Here is a 24,036-nt window from a genome sequence, read left to right as displayed (position 1 = left end):
TGAAGGGCTTCTCATTCATTTTTTCCATCTGTGTTATCTAGCCTAATACAAATGTTATCTCTTCCTACAGACCTTGTGTCTGAACAACCTCTGTGTGCAAGGGAGCTGCGTCCTTACCCCGGCGCCTGATGCTGTAACCAGTTCTCGTGGGCAGGTCTGCAAGACAGAAAACCATCGGAGACAGCAGGGCGACCACAGCCCACAAGTAACACGGCAGCCGCCCCAACTCGGCCCCGAGGACTGTAGCTGCTCAGGCGCCAAGCACGTAGGCACAAACAGCCAGCGCTGCCCTAAAACACCCCAACTTCCCATCGCACAGGTAAACGACGAATACAAGGCAGCGACTGGAGAGGGCACGGGGTCTCATGGACCACCAAATGCACAACAGGGCCAAGAAGGACCACGGCCAGCCCTGGGCTGCATGGAGACACGGGAGAGTAGCAGGCAGCCGGCGCTACCTCTGCGTCCAGTACTGCTACTGGGGGGACACCGGTGACACCGGCTCTGTCCATGGCTGCAGGAGTGGTTTAAGCACAGAGAATGCTACTGCTTTAAAGGAAGGCTCTGGGGTCTCAGGCTGTCCACCTTATCAAACAGAAGACTGAGAGGTAACTGCATCAAAGTAACTAAAAGCCATCACAGAAACCGAAATTTGATAAGAGTCTAGAGAATCCTAATAGATAAAAAGCGAAGGCTGGAAGGCAGAGCTTTTAACAGAGGTTAATTAACAACTGAAACAATATACCATGAACTGGGGGGGCTGCACAGAGCTGACAATTTTCAGGTGAAGATGGGTTGCTTTTCTGAAACATCTTTTCGAGTTTAAACAGGAATTAATCCAGAGAAAGCCTGTATGAGAGATCACAGCTTTCTGCTTTCTATAATCTCTGAATGCAGCAGTTCTGGATTTCAGGAGAGCAATGCTAAGTCAGTTTGGGAAGGAGCATAGGAATAGCTCACCAATATCAGCAGGAATAACTGCGTGATTAGGACTGCTCACATCAAGCAACATGCACCAGAGGGGCTTAGTACAGGCAACAGGCACAGAAAGACAGACTGAAGAAAGCTACTCCCTAACAAAATGAAGATACAGTAGGTTGATTCATTTGCAGAAAAAGCTGACGTCTGGAGCAAGAAGCCAACAGAGCTTCCACGTGGACCAAGCAAAACAGGAGGGAAAACAAAGCGGTTATTAGAGAATGGGTTTTGCACAGAGGTTAAAAACAAACAAACAAAAAAGCAAATAAACAAACACCCTGAAAAGCCAAAAAGCAACAACAAACAAAAAACCACAACCCACAGCACAACCTTGCTGTTCTGACTAGCAGGTACCACTGGCTCCTGCCAGGAGAGACTGAATCCAGGGGGCGAGGTGGGACAAGCACAGGACTGTGGCTTTGGCCACCACTACTGTGCTGCTCATTCCTTCTTTTAAATATTCTTTATATCATTATGTGAGAGTTGCCCAGTCTGATTTATGAACCAACGGATCTGAAAAACATTAAGTACCCAGATTTATCCACGGGAAAAGTTGAAGCTGATCCTGAAAGAAACTTCCAGGCACTGAGTGAGCCCTGCCTGCTTCAAAGCCTGCCAGGAAAGCTGCTTCCACGCATCCCCTAGGGAACAGCCCGGACTCGGGAGACGTGCTGCTGTAGGGCCTGCTGCTGTAGGTGTTCCCCGCTCTCCTCTCGGGATGTTTACGGACCATGTTCCAGACGCTTGGCAGCTGCATTTCCTTCTGCATTCGTTACCTGTTCTGAAAGCAACTGTGGCTTTTTCCATTATCTGGAAGTTGATTTGTTGCTTTAAAAGAGGCACCTGCCCCAAAAGCCTTTCTTTTTCACTGTGCTGCAAACATATGCAAGATGTTTATGATAGCAAACAGCAGGAGTGTTGAGGAGTCTCACCAGCTCTAATTAAAGCAGGCTCATCCTACAATTTTACCCATGTAGAACTGAGCTTGCTTATTTAAGTGCACAGGCTTAGCTTGCAAATACCAAAATACAGGTGTCAGTATACGACAGCCGTAAGCTGCTGAGAAGGGAGTTTTCTGCTAATCCTTTTGAGCAGATGTGTTGCAGCAGATCAAAGAACACGAGCTCCTAGGGGCTGGACTAGCACACATCCTGGGGACGTGGCAGGGAAGCGCTCGTCGCTTCTTCCCCTACAGGAACAACCCCATTAGGACGAGCACGGGAACAGGCACGCTCAGCCTCTATCCCCGCCGGTCAGCAAATCCTCGCTAATCGCCTTGTTACGGACACATTCCTCGTGCCGGGGCACACAGCCCACCAGACCGCTCTGTTTGGAGGAGCGGAGGCTGCCCCGGGTGTGACGAGGGATGCTCCTGGGGGCTGCAGTGCAAGGAGGGAGAGGAACACGGTCAGGAAACCGCGGTGCCTGGTGCTGGGACGGGAGCAGCAGCCGCTCTTAACAGGAGCCCTGAAGGTGCACGGGCAAGACAGCTCTGCGGGGACATGGCGAGGATTATAAACACAATCGCACTTTGTTGAACAAAGCCATGAAAACACGGCTTTGAGAGGGGGTCCAGCGGCACTACAGTCGACAGCCCAGCCTGCAGCATGCGGGCTGCTCCAGCCAGCAGCTGTGTTATCAGCACAAATAATTACCCCAGATGGACCACCAAACAAACAGGCTGTTCAGATGATCCGCTCACTTGATGTTTCCCTGAAAAAAAATGTTCCAACAGTGAGATCTCCAAATCACAGACCTTCTGGACAGGGGCCCCTTCTGAAACCCAGCCACAAACGCAGAGAGCTCAGGGTAATGCATCTGTCCCATGCTACATAGGAAATAAAACACAACATTAAAGGTGAATCCTAATGCCAGCCCGTGCATCATCCATCCTTTCCTCTCCCAATCAGTGAGGCTCTGCAGCTCCTCCAAGATTCGAGCCTTCTTTTGGATGTTACTGATGGGGCAACGTGTGACAGAGCAATCTGCCTCTGTATGAACACACTGGTTTAAATCAAGGCTTTACAACCTCGTTCTGGAGTCTCCTGAAGGTTTATGGGATGGCAGAAGATCTCCAAAGACACAGCCGGTTGTCTCATATCTCGCCTGTAAAATTCTGTAACAAATTGGATGTTTGGGGTGGGAGACCTGTGCCCTGCCTACCCGGGTCCCTGTCAAGGACAGTCTGAAGCTAACGCAACACACTCACTCATGTCTCACTAAAAACGAGGCCCAGACGAATGTGTTAGCTGTGAAGAAACACCGACAGGACAATGCTTGTGTATTCCAGTTCTGCTTTTTCAGGTTCATCTGCAGTTCAATGACTCTGCTGTGCAGAAACATTCAGTTTTCCAGGGACTTCTCCATCTAGTGCAAATATACTTAATGTTTTTCTTTTTCTTCCTTTTTTTTTTTTTCCCATAACCAGCCTGACCTCTGCTATTTAAGGCCCTCTAAATCTTTCTTAAGCCAACAGCCTCTCTCGGTAGGTTGCCAATCTTTAACATTTTCCCAACCATATTTAGACCCAACAACCTTCTTTTTAGTACCCCTTGAGAGTGGCTGCGGTGAGAGCTTAAGACGTGTAAGCAAACGAGACTGACAGAGGATGGCAGCCAAAATGACAGGTGAATGGCAGTTGGGAAGAGCTGGCAGCTCTGCCCAGATGCCCGTGCAAGGGGCTCGGCAGCGCCGGGCAGTCCGGCTGCCTTGCCTGTGCCAACCAGCGGTGGGAAGGCAGCGCTTGCTCAACAGGGCAACAAAACTTCTGCGAGAGGATATATATCTCCAGAAAGCTATGACACTCCTCCTTGGAGAAATGGGAAGAGTTAGTACAAGCGTTGTTTGGCTCTGAGCAAGCGTTTCTGCACAGATGTGCTGCTGCAGAGTGACAGCCCGTGCTGTTAGACCCCTTGCCAGGGCTTCACGGGGCTCAGCACGAAGCCCTCCCTCTCCTCCAGGTGCTTGCAGCCTGAAGCCAGCACACGGGTCCTGCAAAGAAATTAAAACCCGAGCTTAGGGAAAGGAGGGTTGTGAGATAATGCATCATTTTATATGGCCAGTTAAGCATCAGCGTTCTGCTATCAGTGCAGCGCGAGAGGGGAAAGGAAGAACGAGGCACTGGGGAGCGAGGAACAACCGCGGAGCGCGGGGAGCCCATTGCCAAGGCAGCGAAGGTGCAAGCAAGGAGACAGCACGCAGGAAAAACCTGGCCATAAGAATACAAAAGTCGTATGGAAACTGACAGTAGCAGCACAATGCCTGGTGTTACACAGAGGAGATGGAGAACGCTGCGAGAGGGCACTTGAGAGGCACGGAGATGAGGGAGGATGCGCCGACACCACGTTACTGCTGCCTGCGTGGCACCAGGCTGTGGGTAGTGAAGAATAACCCTGCCCTGCGCGAGGCGGCAGGTCCGGGGAGTGAACGTGCTGATGGCTCCTCTAGTCTTGGGGCAGCACACCTGGAAGGACCTCGCTTCCTGCGAGAAGTGGCAGTAAGATTTGCAAGCTGCTATTAGGGTTCTGTCAAATTAATGAGTCTTAAGGGTACGGAGTTCTTCTCATGAATACAACAAACTGCTGCTGTACTGATATAAGCTCTTTCCAGTTCAAATATTGATAAAAGAGTTGTGATCTACAGCGGCATTACAATTTATGTCCAGTCTGGAGACATCCCTTGTTTTATAGACATAAGGCTAACAGGTTGGTTAGAGGTCAAAAATGAAGAAACAATTTTCATCATTCTTGATTATCTTTGAGAGATCCTGAAGCAGATGGAAGCTGCTCAGCCATTCAGCCCGGGCTACATATTTCACTCTGACAAGGCTCTGGCATCATGAGCAGAGGCAAACTTGAGCAGGAGCACTTCCTCCCATTTAAACCTTCCTTATTATTAAATCCTTCAGTCATCAGCAGCACACTCCTTCTGCGAGAGTCTTTTTAAAGCAAAATACATAGTTTAAGAGACCTTATTTTACATACTCAGATCAGAGCCTTGTGACACGCTCTGCTTTTAATTAACAAACAGGGCTGCCGGATGCTGTGTATCACTGACTCAGGAAGCCAAAACTAATTCCTCTTCAGCCAAGCACTGCCAGTACATAGCTCCATATATCCCCAGGTATTTGTTAGGTGGAATGAAAGCCGGTTACAGCTATCTGGCTCAAAATTAACTGACGGCATCAGTGAAGATGCAGTTCATGACAAGCTCCATCTCTCAAGTCAATAATAGCTGCTCACTAGATTGCCTGGTTTGCAAGGTAGCCCACCTGAGCTACCACCTCATGTCACAACAGACACGTAAATAATAAATGGTAGCTTTATTTTATTCAGTGAGGCACAGTCAAAGCTTCGCTAAATTTAACCACCCAATTAACCTAGCAACATTCACGATTCAAGGGTTTTCAGACTTTGCTACTTTCGAGGAGGAAAGCTCAGTTACACCAATTAACATTCTCTCTCTAAACTGTACAAGCAGCTACTTCCCAGATCTTTCTGAGGTTAGAGAGGCAGGGAGCACAACCAGGAGTCCAGCACAAGGTTTTTAAGCTTCCCAGACGAAGATGACACTCTCGCAGGTAATGCCAACTCCCTGGCTTGCTCTGGGCTCACACGAAAATAGGCACGCATTCCTGCTTTACCAGTGGTGAGAAACTGTTGCTGGCAAAAAATAAAACAAAACAGGTTTCAAAGAAAAGTTAATTTCGTATAAAATTAACTATGATGTCTTAGCCCAAACCTTTTCATTAGCTGCAGCGCACAAAACAGTCGCCACTTCTTTTTAACCTTAGGCTAACAGAAACCACACAGATCTCCTGCTGGCACTATTGCACTCATTTCTTCTGCAAGCTCAGTGCGAGAGACAGTATGCCCAGCGATGGGCAATGGAAATTCTTCAGGTCACTTCAACCCAACAGAAAGACATGCCTACAGTATCTGAGCAGCAATCACAGCGAATCCTGTTACATCCAGCTGGCTTTTCCTCTCTATCACACACAAAGCTGTCTTTATAGAAAGCGCTCGCTGGTAACATCTCTCCTTCGGTTTATGCAGATCACACTGCGGAGCACAAGAGTGCTCTGAATATTAAGCTACTGCATCTAACTTTTTCTGAAATAAATAAATAAGCTGAAGATGAAAAACAGGGGAGACTTGGCAGACGTTACCCAGCTATTTTATTCCAAACTTCTGGTGTATCCTCACCTGCCTCTACAAGCAGGACAAGAGCAAGGTACCTGCCCCGAAGCAGAGGGGTCTGAGCAGCCGCTTCCCAGCCAACACAGCTGCTACACACTGAGAGTTTTTGCCTTTCAATTACCCGCCCCCTAGATCAAGAATACAAAGGATATCAGACCCTCGAGGCAGTGCAGGGAATAAACTTTCCCAAATCTGGTTTCTGAAACGCTGGGAATCTGTAATAGGTTTTACAGCACTCATCCCTGGATTTCACAAGGGTGGATTCTTTCCTGGACCTCTTCAGTTTAATCTCCTTAAGCCTGGAAGTTATCTTTATCTAGAGTGAAAATATTTTACCACTGTAATCTAGTTACGAATATTTACACAATTTGCCCCAAATTCTCTCATTACAGCTGCCATTCTCAATTATTCACAGGTAGTGGTACATGCAGTTTCCGTGGAAACCTGCAGCTCCCAACCAACTGATGCGCAGCCAACTGCGGGCAATGGGCACTCGAGCAGAACTGGTCGGCTGCGTAATTATGCTGATATTTGACCAGCTCAAACCCACGGATAGCAAAAGACTGGTTTGCATTTCAGCGTCTAAATTTCAAATGCCAGGAAGCAACCAAGTCCCCGTGTCTCCCAAAGCATAATAAACTTGACGAGGAGGCTGTAACTTTTATGACACATCACATCTTCAACATTTCACTATCATTTTCTGTATTTACCATTGAAAGTAAATGTCAGATTACACCATCATAAAGCTGGTCATAAGTGATTCACTCCATTATGCTTCAGGACCTTCCCTACTTTTAACTAGTGAACGTGTACCAGTAATTGCCCAAGAATTTGCTGCCCTTTTTTCCTTTCCTTCCAGTAGCAGCTATTTTATTTTACTAAATGGTGACATGGGCATGATAAAGCTCCTTGCTCCCTTAAGCTTCTTCCAGCATTTAACACTCTGAAGGCTGTGGAGCACCACCAGCAGGTATCATACCAAGATTTGAGAAGCCCCTTGGAAATACTCTTTGTTTTATACTAACGCACAACAGAAGAGGAGCATAGCCTTGTCAGGCAGGGCTGCAAAGCCACGCGATATTAAATTGCCGGAGCCAGACCATGCAGCCAGGGCTGCCCAGTTATTACCCCGCGCTCTCCCAGACAACAGACAGTGCTATTTTTCTGTTTGAAAGACTCACGCTTCTCCCTGATATACGACGTTCTACTGAGGTGCTGACTCTTTCCAGGCACCGCCAATGTTTCATCACCCACACATTATATTTTCACACAAGCTGCTTCACATTTTTCCCTGGCAGTCCCCCAGGCTAAGGTAGAGGCTCTTCCCCAAGACACCGGCCTCCAAATCCTTCTTTTCTAGGCCGATCTCTTCAGCAGTCAAGCAATGATTATGCTGTAATCGGTGATGTTCCTGGCGATCATTTTTTCTCTTCGTTATCTCGTGCTGTGCATAGAGGTTTGTCTGTATCCATCCACTGCCCTGTTTCCTACCCGGCCTTTCAGACCCCTGAGGCAGTGCCCACCGCAACGTGATGTGCCTGCACGGCACGCTGTTTTCTGGGGTCCTCCACGATGCTCTGGGCTCACAGCCTTCATTAATCTAATGAGGCAATCAACAGCAGCCCATGAGGTTGCCCTGCCCTCCCTGCAAGCTGAGCCTTCCTCCTCCACAGCCATTCAGGAAACCAACCTCAGTTTCACCACCTGTAAGACAACACAGGACTCACTTTTTCACCCAGGACTTTCCCACTTAGCATAGGACCAGAATAGCAGATTATATTTCTGGCGTAAAACAGGAGCGCTGGTCTGACTGGCAGAGATTCTCAGCACTAAGAAATTAAGATCTAGTTAAAGGCAACACGTTAAAATTGTTTGTTGCACCTGTTTTGCTCAGAATTTAGGGTTTGCCAAATGCAATTTCCAAACTAGTCAGTTTGGAAAATCCTCAGAGCTCATAGAGGGAACCCTCTAAACATTACTTAATAAAGCCAAACGAGTAAAGCACTTGCAAAATATCTTTATGAAAATCAACAGCTCTGTTGGGAAAGCAGCAAACGGTACGCCTACCCTGCACCGCTGCACAGAGCGGCTGATGTGACAGCATACAAACACGGCCTGAGAAATGGCACTACACCCCCTTCCCTGCAAAACATCAGCAGATCACGGGAAGACTTCTTTTTATAAAAATGTTGTGGTATTTTAATAATCAAAAAGCTGCTATTATTTTGTTGAAGTAGAAGGGAATTATTTAAGCCAGCTGGCAACTGGACTGAACAGAAGCACTGTCAACCTAAGACTTCTGTTTTAAACTGTTTTAGTTCTGTTGTTTTTTTTTTTTACTTCTGTTTTAAACAAAACCTGGACTTCTGCATATTTACTCTCTTAAATGGTGCTCACTGGCAGGGCAGGAGCATTTCAACTAGACGCAGCATCCACTTCCCCTTCCTGCCTGGGACTGAAAAACAGCCAGGGAGACGTGCTGGTGATGGGGACAAACACCAACCAAGTTTCATGTGGTTTGGCCATAACTCTGCTGAAATGTATGCAACTACGCAGCCACTTCTCTAAAGATCAGTGTATTTAGTAAGTATCTGTCAGGAGTGTCTTGAAGATAGAATGGCCTACTACAATAAATGCCACAATAGCTTAAAAGATGCTGAAAGGGTCAGGCTAACCGTAGTGGTAGGGAGGCATTGCTAGCAGCGTAACTATGGAGTTTGGGTAATTCCTGCCGGTGAATCTTTTGCCTGCACCACTCTACCTGCTCTTCCACAGCAGCTGTAAATTAGCAATTAATGTGACAAGGAGCACAGGTTCAAACTTTGTTATTTGGCAGTGAGGTCCAGTTTCCATGAAATCCAGCACTTCATGTCTCAATAAACTGAAAAGTGCATAAGGTAATGAATCACTAGGTTAAATTCAGATTCTGCAGATTCATTTTTCAGCCACGGAAAAACAACACTTGCAAGGCTTAGAATAGCAGCACTGATCTAAAGGACAGCAGCACTGCAATTTTTTAAAAAAATGTATACCATAAAAAGCACGGGTTAAGTGATAAGGGAAGGCATTTCAATTCTATGCCTCAATGAATGTTAGTGACACAGTTGTTAGGACGGTGGAGAAGATGAGCTGTCAAGTTTTGTGCCTTAACTTATGTTTCAGATAGTTTTGTTAAACACACCGATTTTTTTTTTTTTTATGGTCACCTTTCATGTATTTACTGTCGGTCCGATGAAGGAACCATATGGCAGTACAGGACTAGATGGCACACCCCTGAGGTCTCTTGCCTTTCTGTATATAAAAGAGCAATGAAAGATCAAAAGTGCCAGCTCTGTCTGGCTCAGCTCCACTCACTTCTCAATTTACTCCAGCACTGCTTATGACTCGTATAACTGACAAGTAACATCTCACTTGTATTAAGACTAAATGTTCTAAGAAAAAATGGCAAGTTGGATTCAACCAAGTCTTGATGCGTTACTGTCCATCTTTTTACTTTTACTATCTTTCAGTTGCATCAAGTACCTCGAAATTTTGAGATGAAGAGGATGAATATTAGGGCAAATCTGCTGATTTAGGGCTGAATTTTAGCAAGGAGCCATTACAGGCAGTAAAAAACTGCCTTGGTGCTCAGCAGCTTTTGAGATTTCCCTTTGCTGGGCAAAAGTCCCGTGTCAAGTCTGGAGATGAAGGACTTGCATGCCTCTTCTGCCAAAACCTACATGAGGAAGAGCTGGGTGCATCCTTCCACAGTTGTGCAAAATGATCGATCTGAGAGCTTTTCCCCCCATCAGAGCTACTGAGTCAAGCTGCAGAGCACACCCCACGACAGACCTGCTTCATGAGCACTAAAGATCTTAGAGGGATGACAAATAAGGAAGACTGGCTACTGCTACCAACTGTGCGGAATTAGAAAGGCAACATCTAACAGACTGTATACTTTTTCCAATTCCAAGGAATTCCAAGGAATTGGAAAAAAACAAAAGCAAAAACAAAAACTTTTGAGTCACTGAGGCCAGTTCCTACCCAGAGCACATCACAAAACCCCTCCTGAAGCTTCCTCTTACCTAGTCTGACCCTGTGCCCCCACTCACCTGGACAAACAGATGTTCTAGAGCTTTCCACGTGCATTCTTGGTTGCGGAAGGAATCAGTAAAAACACATGCTCAGCCTGCAAGATGGGAGACAGTCCTGGAAAACGATGACTCTACGGGCTCACAACGCTCATGCAATACCGTGACAGAAATGGTAAAGCAACTCGCTGTTGTTCTCCATCCCTGCTTCTACCGGATCAGGATGCATGTCAAACATGTTAAATGGACCATAACTATTTAGTGTGGAAGATACAATGATGGGTGCAACAAGGAGCTATTAAATCCAGAGTGAATCTTGAACCTTGAAGATGGAAGAACTCTTCACTGTCCCTTCTAACACGAAGCCTATGGGGCATTAAATGGTACTAGCAATTAACAGGTCTTTTCTCACAGAACCCGCAGCTAAGCTGGGAAGTGCCTTGCTTTGGGATGTTATGCATGCTAAAAAAGGTTAAGTTCAAAAAATAACAAGATTCTTCTTTCAATAGTTTGAGTAAAACCACCACCTCTGGCTCAAATATCCCCCTGGTGCACATCAGTAGAGACCAGAGAAGCAAGTGTTTGGGAGGCGTCGTTATAGGCATGCTGTGTCCTCACACGCTTCCCTGACATCCTGCAATGGCTCCTGGAAAAGACACGGGACACAGACGGACTGACCTTTGGTTTAAATCGCTGTGGCTGTTTCTGAAGTTGGTAACATACAGTGTGAATTGCAACGCACACATTTCCAGAGGAGCATAGAAATAGCATGGAGAATTCCGAGATGAGCTACAAAAAAGCAAGCCAAGAGCTAGAAAACCGGCCGCACGTATAACAGGGGCTTACAGAGCTCAAACTGTTGAGCTTCTTTGAAGAGAATTTACAGACGCTCAGGTGGAAAAGGGATCTCAGAGACAGACCAGGAAAAAGGGCTCTTTCTGAGACTCAAGACCAAATGGCTTGGGCTAAAACTTGGATTAGGCACTTTCAACTGTGGAATTAAACATTATTTTTTTGAACAAATTGATCAAAGTTAGTTCTGGACTCACTGTTGCTTTGCACTTTTTTTTTTTTAAACAAGACAGTGTATTTTTCTTTGGGACATCCTGTAATCTGGCTTTCAGAAAGACTTACATGGCCTGAACAAAGATAATTTGGGTAAGAGAGGAGAGCTACGTGCTTCAACGGGTGCAGTCTGCTCTCCCTGGGCACTCCCTGGAAGGCCTGTAGCAAGAGGAGGAGTCTTACGGGTTTTGTCTGCACTAGAAAGTGGGGTTAGAACATAGTCACAAGGCAACGTGCTAACTACCCAACATGGGCATAACCTTACCATGATATCACAGCGGGCACAGCTCACCACATTAATGCAAAGTCATTCTGCATCAGACAGTCAGCCCCTCCGATTCATGCTTTGATCAAACACAAGTCTCTAATGAGGACCACTCCGAACAGCAGTCTGAGTTAGGTGAAGAAGCCAGAAGTTAGTTTAACAATTCGGTTGTTTTACAGTGTTCCCACACACTATTGGATTGCTGGTGCTCATCAGCCTGTAGGTCAATATGCTGGAAATTTCTGAGGTCTCCTGGGACCTGCCAGGATAAGCAGCTTTGGACAAACTGAGTTGTTAGCAGGAAGCTAGAAACTCAGTCAATGACATCTCAGTCTAACTTGAAAAATTAAAAATTCAGAACCCTGAGAAAGTCGGGAAACCTGCAAACCCTGCTTTTGAATCTGACATGTTTGTTCCTTGTGACTTAGTGCAGAAAATAATCCCATCTACTATAACCAAAGACCAGGAGAAGGCACACGACATTGAAAAAGGTGGCAGCCTGCAAAAAAACTTAGTCACGACTGCCGTCCCACAAGGCCAAGGTTGCTGGGACAGTCAAATCCAGCTATTTGAAATATGGATAAAAGCAACAAAAAAGCACAAAGAGAACCAAAAACTCCTTCTCTCTGCCAACCACAACAAATGGCTCAATAATACAAAATGTCAGCTGGCACTCGAAGCACAGTGGATGGCCAGACAGAAAGTGCGTTTTTAGATCATTAGCACGTTGGGAACACACAGATGTGCAGCACAGCCACATCTGTGCATTGTAATTTCTACAGTAGTCACAACTTAATGAATCATCAATTGTGACAAGATCAATGAACCGAACAGAACAACAAACTAAAGCTAGTAAATTCATGCCCAGGGCAAGAGCTAAGGCTTTATTATTATTTTTTAAACACTTCTACCATTTTTAGTGTCTAATTAGTAAAAACATGAAACGTTCAGAATTCAAACAACCCACCCCCAACACACACACTTTGAAATCCTACTGAAAAAGATAAAGATTTTATTTATTTTTGCTAGTTTAAAGTCTAGATACTATTCATCTGATCAGCAACGTCTTCCTCAGGACCACAAGCACATGTCAGGCAGAAGTTATATTAGGACAAGTGCTACATGCCAATCAGGTGGACTCTCATTAAGCCTCCCACCTCTAGGCAAAACAACCCCTATTTTTTTTCTATGAGGCCACATTGTTCCTGCAGGCAAAGCTTCAGCTAAGGTTCTCTGTAATACGACTTTTTTTGAAGGAACAACCTCATACCAAAATGAAGCACCCGAACCATTTATTTGTAAAAACACACACAGTTTCCCCCCGAGCTAGGTCTCATGTCAATCAGTGATATTCTTACCAAAAAAAAAAGCCTCCCTTCAGAAAGCAGAAGCAACACCCAATCTTCTTACAGAGCACGGCCCATGCAAGCACGAGCACTCCCAGCTGATCAGTTCCCTCTCCCAGGTGACCCATTTTGACCTCCACCATATGCAGGCTTTCAGCTTATTGGTACTTGCCAGGGGCCTTGTCTTCCTTCCAGACAGGCTCCCCGGGACCACAGCTCCCTGCTCTGCCTGGCCTGCTTTCCACACGCGAGGCATGGTGCTCCGTCTGGGAGGTGCTGCCTGTAGCCGCAGCACTGCTGGCACAAGCTGCTCTTCCCTGCTGGGACTCAAAGCGAAGCAGATGCAGGCAGGACTTAAAAGTTCCTCCTTCACTCTTACAGACCCCATCCTGTTCCTCCTCCTGACCTCCTGTGTCTGCCCTTCTTTATACTGTATATCCTGTAATGCTGGACTATGCATTCCCCAATTCATTACCTTCCTCTGCAAAAGCTTTTGCTAATACCACCCTGTGTTTGGTTCATGCATTTTTCATCAGTATTTTTATGTTTTCCGTTTTCTCTCTAAGGACTTTTTCCTCACTGGGACCAACTGTGGCACTGTCTAAATCAAAGAGACACAGAAAAATAAATTCATATTGCCTTGCTTGTAAACAAAATGCCATTTTGGAGCTGTAGTACCAAAAGCAAGATTGTGGGGTTTTAAGGTCTTCAACAGGTTAGTGTTTGCAGTGCATTTCCAGTGGTCTCAAAGAGGCTAAAAGGTCACAATCTTAATTCTGTTGTGCGCCTTAGTTCTTTGCACATCTAGCTTTATTTTAAAGCACTCTGCATCATGTGCTGAAAGCACTCCTGTCATAGGGAAATTTCCCCCAGTCCTATCTTCGATAACAGCACGACGGTGAACGCTATAGCTGGATACGATTATAGCTCCGATTGGTATTTGGACTTCCCCGCTCAACTCATACACCAGGAATCTGGAAAGGTTTCATCCAGGCAGGACCCTTGTGATAAAAGGATTGAGACAACAAAGCACAGGATTAGCAAGGCAGATGAATGACTTCACTGCAGCATTTTCCCATGGCATCATCCAACCTGCCTCATCAAGGAGCTCGATGATCTTGGAAAGACAGATCTTATTATACCTCACACCCACTGGTTTTCCTTAGGATAAAGGATTTTAAAGAGCAACTCTGGAGCTCTGAGCAGATAGAATTTGAGCAGGCGAGAAGGCCAGGAAGAGTCACTACTTTATTATCCAACTGAAATACCCGCAAGCATAAACAGCAGTTAGGGAACTCTATGGGGAAGGTGTTGTTTTAACACTACAAGATTAATACTTTCGTAAAGATTCTCTGGACTTCTAAGACAGCAAGTGGAATGCATATACTTTAGATCATCTTTATACCAAAAATATTTTAGTCACTAATAGTTCAAATGACAAATTAACAATGAAGGGTCATCATAATTACTTCCTTGCATCCCAAATTAGGACCAATTACTCCTTTTGCTCATTATCCAGGCACTGCATTTTAATAGGCATCACAAATGTAGAGCCTTCCTGACTAAACTGTATTAAAAAAAACACATGATCAACAAGAGATACTAAGGACAAGTAAATGTGAGACTGTGACTAAGCACGACACACAGAAACCAGCTGTCAGGATAATCAATAATAAAGTCTTTAATGCAAAGCCAGCTTTGTTTTGTACAGTCAGCTTCTCAGACCAAGACCAAAATGTGTCCCATCAATAGCAATTCTGAGATTTTCCTTTTTCTGCAGGAAAAGATGTTAAAGTACTTGTGAAACGTTCTCCTCCACAGGTACAGTAAGTGACACCTGAAGTATACTACTCGCTCCATGGAGATCCTCACGTCTCCAGAGCTGTGGCTACAGATTTATTAGCATGAATTGAGATTCCAGTCCCAAGTTTTCCCGGCATTCACCTTATAAAATAGCGATTTATCCAAGAATGATTTAATTGTTGCTGTGATTTTTAGAGAGAGGAAGAAGATAAGGCACAGAACGTAAGTCCAGGGTGACTGTATAGAAACGCCCGTACATACAGAGATTTATGCTTTTGGAACGGCGAGCACTGCATTCCCTACAGCCATGGTTATCACATTCTGTTCTCTCCATGCTCCATTTTCCATTTAAGAACTTACTCTCCGGTTCTATTAAGTGGATATATTCTCCCACTTCTGCAGAAGAAGTTCCAGAAGAACACTCTGGTGCTACGTCTTCTCAAGTGCCTGTGTAAGTCAGGGAACACCAGTAATGACAACAGGTCACCAAGCTTGGAGCGGAGTCTCTCCGTTACAAGCATGTACAGAAGGCAATTTTGCCAAAGTAGGACTCAGAAAGGCTTTTAAGGACACCTTGCTCTTGTCCTTCCCTTCTTCCTTGGAACCAAATCAGACGATCCGCATGGCATTATCAAGCAGTGTTTCCCATTAATTTCCAATAGTTCAAACAATGAAGTACTAACTCTCTCAGAAGGCTATTCCACAACCTAGCAGATTTCAAAGACTCTACAAATATATACCAGCAACTAACTTTATTAGTCAGCAGGAGATAGCAGCAGGGCTGACATACAAGCTACAGAGAGCACATCTGTCAATAACAGGTTGCTATAGTTCTCCACAGACGGTCTCAGAACGAGGCATCTTGAAAGAGATCCAGCAATAAGAAAGGTCTTTTGAAACATCTGATGATAAAGATCTATTATTTTAGCTTCTGATGGGCACTGGTAGATGTAAAATCTGATGAGAAATGTGTTTATTTTTTACTCTGACAAGTTTTAAAGCTACAGTTAATCAAATTACCTACAGGAACTAACTTTTTGTTTCTTCCGGTTGAATTAAATACACATCAATTAAAGCGACTTTTAAAATGAAATGATTTATTTATAATTGTGTGCTTTTATTTTTTCTTCTTCTCTGAAAGACTTCTAGATCCATGTATAGACAACTCATTAACAAGTATTTTCTCCTGGCTGCCAGTCCTCCAAACTCAGTTCATTAACCGAGAGTCACTGGGTCCAGCGTCAGCCTAGTTATTACCAGGCAGGCATTTTGAGAGCCAAATCAGGGCTCACTGACACCTAATCAACTCCGCTCTCTTGTTCACTATTATTTTTTATTGGTAGTATAACAACGGTCTCTACCAACAAGTTCCCTTAAATATCAGTTCTGAAATGACTAGATGCATCAACGATCTCTGCAAAGAAGGCAGGTATTATATTGACAGTGCTGGGGAGATGTTGTAAATAAAGAGGACAGGCAAAAAATCAAGCAAGAAGAGCCAAATCACCTTAAGTGACAGGGATAATAGGAACAAACTTAAGAAATATTGTGAATTTTTGCTATATGCTGGGTACACATTGCTAGGAAACAAGAAGAGACAAGACAAAGCAGATGGATTAGAGAAACACAGAAGGTTAGCTAGCCAATGACCAACTACATGAAAAAAGCAACTATGGTCCTAGCATACATCTGATGGTTTATCCCCAAAAATCCATGGAGCCACCTGTGCTTTCAGAAAGACACCTGCAAGGTTCTTTGTGTGCCCATCTTTAGTTGGGTATGTTAAAAAAATCCCCCAAATCAAACAGGAACAGGTACAGAATAGGACCAGAAATTAAGATTGGTGGATGGTCTATGAAAGTGCAATGGGGATCTTAGTGCAGCAAGAGGGCTTGCCTGGCTACTTTCTGGTACAGGTTAGCACATCAGCTAGCACATATCTGAACCTAAACATCCTCAATTTTCTAACAAATGTATTTACTTCAAGATTTACGATTTGTTACATCCACCTTGTGTTACGCCTTTTCTGCCTCTATCTACACCAAAAAGCTTATGGGACACATATCACCTCCTCGGTAGCCTTCTCTTTGCTGCTCTGCTCTCTTGGCCTTTTTAGACTACCACTCCTTTTAGCCAAGGTTTCTGTCCTGGTTTACTGCCTCCGAATCCCTCAAAATCCCAGCCCCGTGTAAGCTTTCAGACACTGCTGTGGCCATGGGGTCGGGGCAGATGGAGCGCCAGCCTTTCAGCAGCGAAATTGAAGGCAGCACTGGTGGTTGCAGCCTCCCAGCTGGGACTGATGATCTGTTCCAATGGCAAGTCAAAACAGATTAGTTTAAACCACAGACAATTTAATCTAACCTGTCTGGTTTCAGACTGGAACAGAGACGCAGAAGCAGTCATCTGGCCATCCCCGGTGTCAGCTGGGACATGGCAACCCACAGCACCTCCTCCCCAACAGGAAAGGAATCTGCCTCCGTGCGTGCATCTCTGCCAGAGTTAAACCGGTCTGTTTGTGCCTCATTTACCTATTGGAATAGGCCGAACGTTTTGACAGCAGAGCAGCGGTAGAACAGCCTGACACGCTTTCCATAGCAATCTCCAAGGAAGCTGTAGGATAGCACAGAGCGAGAAGCAACCTGGCTCCGGACCCTGAGCCCAGAAGAAGAGAGAAAAGAATCGCCAGGGCTCAATTATCAATTTTCCTAACAGGCAGAAGTTAGCAGGAGGTTGCCACAATATTCTGAATGAGCATCTGCGTTTCTGAGCATCTTCGTGAGGGTTTTGAGAAACGGAGCAAGCAGGAAGGAGACAACTGTTACTGGTGACAAGTTCTTAGGTGCTTTTTTTCCCCCTCAAGAGCTGGGCATATCAGAAGCATCAAAGGGTTTGGCCAACACAAGCTGATGAGCGGTGAACACGATGGCAGGTGAAATGTCTCACTGGCTGGCTCAAGAAGGCAGTCGCTGAATTTAACTTGAGCCACTAAACATGCCAATATACTGAAAATATTGTACTACTACATGATATAATCAACAGAATATCATCAGCATGGGATAATAATTCCACTGGATTACAATATCCAAAAGGATTTTGCATAAAACAGATTAATGTGCTTGGAAGAAAAGGAACATGCAAACTGGTCTAGAAGAAACATCCCACAGTGATAGGGACTGAAACGGCCTTGACTGCTGCCTTTAGAAATGATGTGAAGGAATATGGAATTATTAATGATTGAGATCTTGTTTTCATTAAGTATACCTCATCTTTCCCATAACACATGAATGGGATCACTACCAACGAAACTGGAAAGCAAAATATTTAAAACTAATTAAAGGATTTATTTTTTTATTCTTCCAAATTATGTATCTTGGCCTTCAGTCTTCAGTTCCTGAAGACGATATCAACATCAGCAGTTTACGAAGAGTAAAGAGTTCTAGAAGACAACGTTCATAACAGAACGGAGACAGTTGAAACTAAAAGGACTCCACATCCTAACCTAACAAAAATCCTGATGCTCCTCGGTACAGAATTTAAGCAGCACCTTTGCCCAAGGCACAGTGCAATAACTTTATGCGCTCTTAATTAAACTTGTTTCACAGAGGTAACCAGAGATTCTCTTCAAAACAAAACAAATAAAAAATGATTAAAAAAGCCAACATGAAGTCTTTTTTTACAGGACACAACTGCACACTTACTATTTCAAGACACCTAGCAGTTGCAAAGCACACCCTGCATTTGAACTTTTGTTGAATTCTGTAGAGTACACTTCCTTCTGGTTTGTTTGCCACTCAAGTTCACTTGTTTCTATCTGGGAAGTTCTTCCTGAATCACAAGTGTTGTTTTGGGTGTTGCAATATCACTGACGCCATGGGCTTGCTTATAAGAACGTGACAGCATCCCCTCCTGCTACAGATGTAATCTCACAGGATCTCATTTGAGAGCCAATATGCAGAAACAGCCACTTGCTGTAAAAGACAAATGTTCTCAAGATTAAGAGGTCAGTACCTTTTCAGACACAGCATTTTATGAGAGTGCACAATTCCAAAGGGTTCAGCTTGGCATTAACTATGTGATATTTCATATAAAACTTTTCAAAGGTTGTATTACTTGCTTCATAAACTTGTGGAATGAACCTGGATGTTAACCTTAGAGCATGGCAGTGTTCTGATGGAACTTGCTATCATGGACACATTATATGGTTATGTGCCATTAGTTAATCATTTAAAGAGAAATAAGAAATTGAAATTAGGGCATTTGGGTCTGATAAGTTCTAAAGATTTGCTGACTCCTGTTTGCAGGAGAGACCAACAACACTTAAAACTTTTCTCCAGCTGAGAATTCCTTGTCTCTCATTCACAGCCAAGAAATCCTCTCTTGTTAAATATTACAAAAAGTAAGCTATGAGAGTGACAGTACCGTTCTCATTGAATCCAATCTTTAAAATAAATAGATAAAATTGGATTGGGATGAGAGGTGCTCTTTAGATATCAAAGATTAAATAGCTAAACCATCTTCAGACATTCTAGTGGCATGGTACGTAACAGTCCATACATTTTCTTGGTCTAATTTTAACAGATTGCTAATTCTGCTCAACCTTCTGTGTGCTCTGGGGGACCAAGAGACCACCTATTTCCCCTGCAACTTGCAGGATTCTTTCAGCCACTGTGCAGCACCTGAGAAATGGCGAGGCTTCTTAGCAGAATGACAGGGCTCCCAAATTGACTTACCAGAGGACTACTAGGCAACCTGCTGTTGAGCAGCCTAATACTCTCTTTCCTTGTGAACGCTGCTTATACCTTAATAGCTTAAGTCCACGTGAGCTGGGATTTATACTCCTTGAGGTGACAACCTAAACTTCTCAATTGTGCCACCACGAGTAGTAATTGGCTTAATGTTTCCCTTTTTAACAAGCATGAGACATGTCACCATGCAGCACAAAGCAAACGCTCCCAGGTTTCTTTGTTTGCGCATCACTGTATTTCAGGACATTTCCCTACGTGGTGAAGCACATGGAGGCTCCTTTGGATTACCTGGGTGGAGAGCAAAGGACGGGGGTAAGATCTCTGCTATCAGAGCAGCCCTCCCACAGAGGGACCAAATCAGCCGGAACAGTCAATGACCACAAGGCATGTAGAGGAAAGAGATGTCATCTCCTGACAGGACATGTGGGGAGAGTACTGCCAATCTCAGGAGCAGGAGGGTACAGGGAATCTTAATTCATTTACACAATCAGAATGAGTACACCCAGTGGATTCAATTTCCCTTCCATAAGTGCTCCAATTCTATAACACATTGCTAAAAATTCTTCTTGGCAAAAAGATGCAAAAGCAATGAAGACAAACATGAGTCAAAGCGCAGTGATCCTACTGATCCTTTTGTAACTAACCAAACGTAAACAAGGATTAAACATAGCTAACTTCTGTTTACCATCGAAATGACAAAATCAGTTTTAGAAGCGTGTTTACAAGAAGGGCATATTGTTTCAGGCCTTGCAAGATCTAGCTCTGCAGAAATCATTTGTAACAGTCAAATGTTTATCATTTACAGCATTTTAAACAGAGTAACTCCAGGAACTGGAATGCAGCTGGCAGCTGGTGAAAGAAATTAAACTCATGACATGGTTCAGTAATCGGCGAATCACGGTGAGGTGGAGGTGCTTCCCACCCTGGGACACCTGCTACACTTTCTAGGGCTCCACAGACATGCACCAAAACTCCTCCGACTACTGACAGCGTGAGGCTGGCCAGTGAAACTTAACTTGCCAGGTTACGTTGAGACTGAAACCTGTGTGTGAGCAACCCTTCCCCAGCTCTTCTGCCTGTCCTCTACCAGGAGTCGCTCTCCTCCGGAGCCTGGCTGCGCTCTCCAGGCAGACAGCTCCATGCCATATGATTAAGTAGTCTGGGAAAGAGGCATCGGGGATCTGCATAGATCTGTGCTGGAAATGGCAAGTGGAGATGATAGTTTCATTTTCATTTAACCTACTTAAAAACAAAGGGAAACGACACACTGAATATATTCAGTGTCACCTGGATGTGACGGTATGCTCTAGGTTACAGCAGAGTTGGGAGAAAAAAAAAACACACGAGTGCTCACGGTGCTCTGAAGATCAATTAAATAGTGTTCCAGTTCTGGAAATCAAAGTTTGTAACCAAACGTCCAAGTTGGAAAGCTCTGTGAGAGAAGGGACTGGCGCAATGGTTTGTATTTGAGCCTCTTTTCTTTCCCAAAGAATCAATATTCTCCTCCCTGCCTCCTGAAGACTCTTTTTGCACTGCTTTTCCTTGTCTTCCTGCTGGGTGGAGACTGCTGGAAACCACAGAGAAGGCATGCTCTGGTCTACAGGCGACCGGAGACAAACACTTAGCGTCACCTCTCCAAGCACTGCCGCAATGCCGAACGCAGGAGTTCCGTGGAAGGACACTACGTCGACAGTCCTGCTGGCATCCTGCTGCCATGTTCCTCCACGCTGGCATCCTTCCTACTCACATTTCATATAATCTCCCTATTTAAAACGCTTGGTAATTCTCAACGTTACAACTGAAAGATATATTTATTAATTCGTTAGAGCCACTAACCGTCCCCAAGGCTCTTCGTGGGAACGTGTGTCAGCTTATTGATTCTAGCCCTCCCCTCCTTGCACTGGTTTCCTCTTCTGCCAGGCAGGCAGGAATGTACTTCTGTGCTGCTTCAGGTCATAATTGGAAAAAAGATAGAAATGTTCAATATGACTCATACATAATTCAGCTTATCAGCTACCCAGGAGAAATGAGAAGAGAAGGTATATGCACGTCTGTTTCTCCCGCTATCAACAGGAGAAATAATTTCCAGTTACACCAAGTATATACGTAGTTTGGTCACAACAGGATTTGCGCTTAGAAGGAAAAAATAAGAGACACGGGAGCTGAGAATGAAAGGGCAGTAGGGAACCAAACTGTTAAAAGATTCACATCTGTGAGGATTCCCAGTTCCTCCAGGAGACTGGACTCAGGCTTCTCTCTTGATATTCAGAATGGAATAAGTTGGCAATTAGAAAGGATTATCTGCCTCTGATCTGTAAAACATCATGGAAATCTAAATAAAATAAAGCTCCAGATTAGTTAGCTACAAAGACATCTAATAAGAGCCTGCTAAACCCTGACTGTGACTTCAGGATTTAATGGTAAGGTCCATGTTTTAAAAAGCAAATTGTGAAGAAGCATTAAACTTATTGTTATAAAGGATTTTTAATGTAAAAATCAATATGTACTGTGTATTTAGCAGCATGTAACCATGAGGACGTCTGTGATAGAGCTTTGTCATGCATCAGGGACCACTGCATTAGTCAAATTCTTGAAAGGAAGTGCAGAATGTCTGCATCATTCAAAATGCCACCTGAGAGCAATTACAGAAATTATTTTAACCCCAGAAGCGGAGGGAAAATCCAATCCTAGTTGACAGCCTTGAGGGTATCAATTGCTCCACGTGAAATGTGTCATTTCCAAATAGCTCTATGAAATTTGTGTCAGGAAAGCAGTGGCAGAACAGAGAGGTGGGGCACTTCATGTTAGTTTTTTTTGGGGACTGTTGAGGCTGTTTGAACATAACCACAACCAGGGCACTGACTTGTGATACCCGCCCTGCAAACCCATATGTAAAACAATAATCAAAAAAAATTTCACACTCCCAAAATGCAGCAGTGTAATTTAAGGCAGACAACACAGAACAATGAGACAGCATGGCTGGAAAAAAAATACATTTTTGTCCCCAGAAAATCTCAGAAAGGAAAGATATAAACTGTGTTTTCTTAATGCAGATACATCATAACAGAGCTTATCTGCTTCATCAGGTTAAGCCAACGTGAGAGGTACATCTTCCTCCTCTGTAAGCAAGCTCACAACTCTCCGTGCATGAGCACATACAAACTGCTATACAGCAAATACTTCTTAATTTTACCCATTATGAGAGTACTTGGCAAGGGGTCGATACTCTTCAGCTTGAGAGGAAAACGCAGCCCCCAGCCTGCAGATGGTTTTTGACCTTATGGGATTGTGTTAAACCAGCATTACCCCTGATTAAAGGCAGTTTTCAAACAGAAAAGCAGGCTCTGTGTCTGACTGGTAGTGACTTTTGCTTCTGTGGCTCTTAAACAGTGCAAGCATGTCTTTTCCTGTCCCTGGTGTTTCCTACCATTCCCTATTTATGTGGTGGTCTGAAAGTTTTAACTCATCAGGAACCCAGCAGGAGCTCTACGGGGCTGAGAAATACTGTTGTGCTCCTTTATGCAATGCATGTCTCTGTGGGCCTTTGAACATTTAACACAGAGCAAATAAATTATTAGCGTGTGTGCATGTGCATACATATCTAAGATACATAAAGGCAACTGCAGCCAAAGGAAACAGGAATGTGTGTGGAACATTCGTTTAGTCAAGTATTGAGCATCACAAAAATCCAGTTGTAAGAATCATTTAAATGCAGATCTGCAAGAAAAACGCTGAAAGAGCTCCACCGAGCTTTATGTACTCACGTACATGGCTGCAAAGGCAAGAAGTAACAAAAGGGATCTGCTTTTTTCACTCAACAATTTTCAAGTCTATAGCACCTGTTATCCATCTCTTAATACTACTACTGAAGAGCAAGCTGATCCTTTAAGGTGCCCCACCTCCAGAAACAAGATACACAATCACATCAAGTATTGAATGATTTCTATGACTCCCATCACCAGAGTGTCTGAGCACATTACAGTTGTTTGATGTATTCTTTGTCACAGAGCAGAGAGGAAAATATGATTACCTCTATGCTATAAATGGGAAGGGAGAACAAGGGACAACGGTACCATATCTGTGGCAGAGCAAGGGAAAAACGCTTCACTTGTGCATGGCTGGCACACTCGTGATTGGGATAACCAGCCTCCTTTGCCTTCATGGCCAGACTGAACAGAAAAAGTTCATCTGAATTTGATGATTCCAAATCATCCAGACACTTTCCAGACTAGTTTTTTCATTACTCAATAGTTTCTTCATGAATCCATACACAGCAAGCAATTTGCTTAAGCCTTTTTCTTGCTTGTCTTAGTAAATGCAAAGTTAAAAGTCCATTCAGCCAAATGTCCTAAATTTGCAACAATCCAATGCACCTACAAAATCCTATATATAAACAAATATTTTAACACATTGATGGGCTGAAAAAATCCCCATTGCCTTAAAAGCAGACAATAATTCTGAGAATCTAATATAAAAAAAAATCAACTGATCACAAGCCTTTTATATCTAAGACACAGCTCTTCCACGAAACATTCAGTTTAGAAGAAACAACATAGCAAGCAGAAG

At 44.2% G+C, this 24,036-nt stretch overlaps 1 protein-coding gene across 8 annotated transcripts in view; it reads right to left on the bottom strand.

Moving 5' to 3' along the window:
• The window catches only part of PTPRF (protein tyrosine phosphatase receptor type F), a 371,253-nt gene that overhangs the window by 159,585 nt on the left and 187,632 nt on the right, over positions 1-24,036 (bottom strand). The window lies entirely within an intron of this gene.

The sequence above is a fragment of the Anser anser genome (assembly GCF_964211835.1).
Source record: "Anser anser genome assembly, chromosome: 8".
NCBI lineage: Eukaryota > Metazoa > Chordata > Aves > Anseriformes > Anatidae > Anser > Anser anser.
Note: the sequence above shows the minus strand (reverse complement) of the source record. Positions and strands in the feature narration are given on the sequence as shown.